The 3,930-nt window shown below is 33.2% G+C and overlaps 1 long non-coding RNA gene across 1 annotated transcript; it reads left to right on the top strand.

Moving 5' to 3' along the window:
• Nucleotides 1-2,297: 2,297 nt before the first annotated feature.
• LOC130052104 (uncharacterized) lies at nucleotides 2,298-3,580 on the top strand. The gene is made up of 2 exons (XR_008800466.1): nucleotides 2,298-2,745; nucleotides 2,936-3,580. It is a non-coding gene; the product is annotated as an uncharacterized LOC130052104 (long non-coding RNA).
• Nucleotides 3,581-3,930: the final 350 nt, after the last annotated feature.

Genomic DNA, 3,930 nt, shown 5'->3' with positions numbered 1-3,930 from the left:
CAATACATGAGCAGACGAATACATTTACTGTATATGTACATTTTCAATACCCACTCTTCGTCTTTTCATCAGACCTTATTTTTATTTGATATTATTGTGTAACACATGACATATTATGAAATCCAACTTATACTGTGACATAGAAATTGTTAAAAACGGATATTGAACCAGTATTCGTGATTCGATGAAAGGCTCTATATTGTCGAATGATAAATGAACTTTTTTCAAAATTTATGTCGGGGAAAAAATAGGAGTTTTTTTCTTTTATACCAAACACATAAAAAAAAATTAGTTTAATCTCATTATTTAAAAGGACTTTCATACAATGATAGACGATTAATAAAATGGTAAATAGAAACGTTTTAAATTTTAAACCTAGGACGTAAATATCCATCTGGATCCTCCATTATCCTAAATTCTCTGAAAGTAATTACTAAATGGCTAGGCATAAAGCAGGTTTTCCGGAGGATGAACCTACTGAAGGGGGTATACGCTACAACACCAGGTGTCTCATCCCATGCCCCACCAGGGCTTAACCATGGACCCACTGAAGGCATAACGTCGGACTATTCAGACCCATTGCCTCTGAGGATTGGTACACGTCCTCCAACCCTTGCATCCACTCCTTGGTAGAACACCAAATACCTTTAATTAACTTATGATCAAATATATAGGTTACAAGGTGACACTTCAAACCGAGGCTCTCCTTCGGATATGAAGTCATTGAAATATGAAACTATTCATTGCTAAACACAACCGCATGCACTGGCTGAGAAGCCATATCGTCTGATATAACAACTAGTTCTTTTAAAGGTACCAACTTTCCGGATAATATTTTGTGATAAACTGAAGTAAAACAATGCATAAAAGACTGGGATTTTATTTCAATAAACACATGTAAATTATAACGAACAGGACTATTCCGTATACTAAAGTAAAGCCACCCCCCCCTTACTTTAGTATCCGGAATAGTCCTGTTTGCTGTAAAGGGGGAGACTGTAAAATAAAAATTGTTGTTTTTTGTTGTTGGTTTTTTTGAAAATGGTTGAAATGCTTGAGTTTCCTGTGCTCTCAATCAATCGCCAGACTAAATGTAGTGACTTTCGGGTAATATATCACATTTAAACACTCTGTAGTGAGTTTCCCGTGTGTGTTCACATGAGTCATGTGACACCGTGTCGTAGGTATCCGGTGTAAATTCAATATTTTTAGAGAGGGCTTTTCTATATTTCAAGTATCAAAACAATATACAGATGTCCCACATTACGTGAAAATGAATTTATATTCTGGTTAGCATAACTAGAACATAGTGTAGTGAGTTTCAGGTGTAAAGTCTTGTGTAGTGAGTTTCGGCATTATGCACGTATGTGTGTGTGTGTGTGTGTGTGTGTGTGTGTGTGTGTGTGTGTGTGTGTGTGTGTGTGTGTGTGTGTGTGTGTGTGTGTGTGTGTGTGTGTGTGAGGGTGTGTGTGTGCGCGCGCGCCGTATAACAGGTATTTTCTGCGGTTGTTCATTTTCTCATTTAGGAAAAATCCACACAAAAATTACAATATATATATATATATATATATATATATATATATATATATATAGGTTCAAGTTTACATTGCATTCACAAATAATTTGCAATCGATCATATATCATTGAGTATGAACAATTTCCAGAATACTTACTCTAGACAATTCGTGATTTAGCGGTTTTATTCAAGGCAATGGTGGACAATGGAGAATGATCCTATGTTGTGCAGTAGATAAATGTTTGATAATTTTGTGGGTGTATGGAATTTACAAAAATATATGTCGTAAAATTAAGATCTGTATTTTTCTTTAATTACAAAACTAAATTGCAAACGGTACCTAAAAAAATATACCTGCCCCAGTTTTGCAAAAAATAAATCTACGGAATTTTTTTTTCAAATTTACGGTACTAAGCAGAGTTGTGCAGTACAGTTATTCAAATTGTTTCTTCAGCGTTGTATTGTTTGGCGTGTTTTATAGAATTAAAATGACCTTCACATTGTTTCATTTTCAGTGTTCTTGATCATGTTTCAATTCACTCCATACTGATTTTGTTTAGTATTTGTTTGTAGATGCATGACCAACAAAATAATGGCAGCTATGCATGTTTCGAAAAAACAAGGTTGCATTAGGGAGAGAAATTTTTCGAAACTTGTCAAAGGTACAGTACACATCTAATAGTTTTTACACTATTGATAATTTTTTTGAAAATTTGTTGTGTAGTGAGCCACGTTTAGTCAATAAAAACAGCAACTTATGGTATATTACTTTTTTCATAGACACAAAGTTACGAAACCTGCTGAAGCAGAAGCATCTGCTTCAAACGTACATGTAGGAACCGAAGTTGATACTGCTACCAATATATCTGTACCAGACAACAATGGAGTGCATCTACATGACCACGAGTATACAGCATCAAACCCTCAACATTTAAAAATGTACAGTGTACGATACAAGTATTGTCAATACCAGATATTAGTACATCAAACCAGGAAGTTACAGCGGTTGTTAAGTTTAGTGTCAGGTGGTTTTCTGTATTTTCTTCATTCTCATTTCAGTGTTATCTAAATTTATATGCACACCAAATTCTATAATGGTATTGTTTTTGTTCTTACATCTTCCCTTGAAGACTAGGATGTTGAAAACTTGCAGTGAGAAATATACCTGCTTAATTAAAGGAAACCATCCATAACAATTGGAAACATCATAATTTAAAGACCCTGAAAATGTATGTTTTAGCGGTTCGTTAAGGAAAAATTAACAATGCACTTTCTATACACTGACTAGTTATCAATTTCACAGGTCAACGCAGATTTCACAATATTCAATCACCTAGTCATTTTTGGGGGGTATAAATATTGCTGTATACACCATTTTCTGTGGATATTTTTCATATATTCATGAAATTTTGTTTGAAGGGATCATGAACACTGTTGGGAGTGTCCATTCAACTGAAATATCAAAGTCAGAAGAATTGAAGATTGCAATGGATGCAACAGAAGTGACCTAATATGACCAAATTGATATGAATAGCCAGTCTTTCGCTTACAGTAATTACAAGAGTCGCCACAAAGGAAAGACTTTTATGTGTATTACACCTAATGCAGCTCATTTCCAATCTGTATGCTGGATACAAATCTGATTTGGCAATTGTGAACCTTTGTGGCATTTGAGAAAACTTGCAAGTTGGTGATATATTCCTGGCGGACAAAGGATTTTGTATATTTGACAAACTTCCAAATGACATGACACTTAATATCCCATTCTTTCTTACAAATAAATCCCACTTCTCAAAAGAGGATGCACAACTTTGCTATAAAATTTCCAGATGCAGAATCCATGTTGAATGGGAAAATGAGAGAATAATTTTTTTTTAAAAATTCCTTAGCCATATTCGATCATAGTATAGATATTGATCTGACAAAATATTTCAGCTTTGTGTGGCCCATGTGATTTTGTAGGTTCCCCTTTTGAAGGAGATTGCAGATAAATCCTACAAACTTATTAAATTAATTGCATGTATATATATATATATATATATATATATATATATATATATATATATATATATACCTTAAATCTGCACATACCTGCCACATTGAATTTTTGAAGTTAAAAGTAATGAATACCATATATATGCAATATAACTTTTCTACATATTTATATAAATATAAAGCCTTTTATATTCATATGAAGCCTTTTGGAACGTCTCCATCAGAATGAAATATTCTCGAGAGGGACGTTAAACAATATACAATCAAACATAAAGCTTTTTGTTCTCCTTCTGAAGGTTTTCAAATCTGCATTATTAAAAAAAGAAGTAAAATCCATTGTTTTTAGTAAATGCATGTAATTTAATGATTTTTGTAAAGCTGGACACTGTGTTTATACATATTTTGGTTTATCTAAAATA

The sequence above is a fragment of the Ostrea edulis genome, chromosome 2, assembly GCF_947568905.1.
Source record: "Ostrea edulis chromosome 2, xbOstEdul1.1, whole genome shotgun sequence".
NCBI lineage: Eukaryota > Metazoa > Mollusca > Bivalvia > Ostreida > Ostreidae > Ostrea > Ostrea edulis.
The sequence above is the reverse complement of the archived record's forward strand: the minus strand, read 5'-3'. Positions and strand labels throughout refer to the sequence as shown.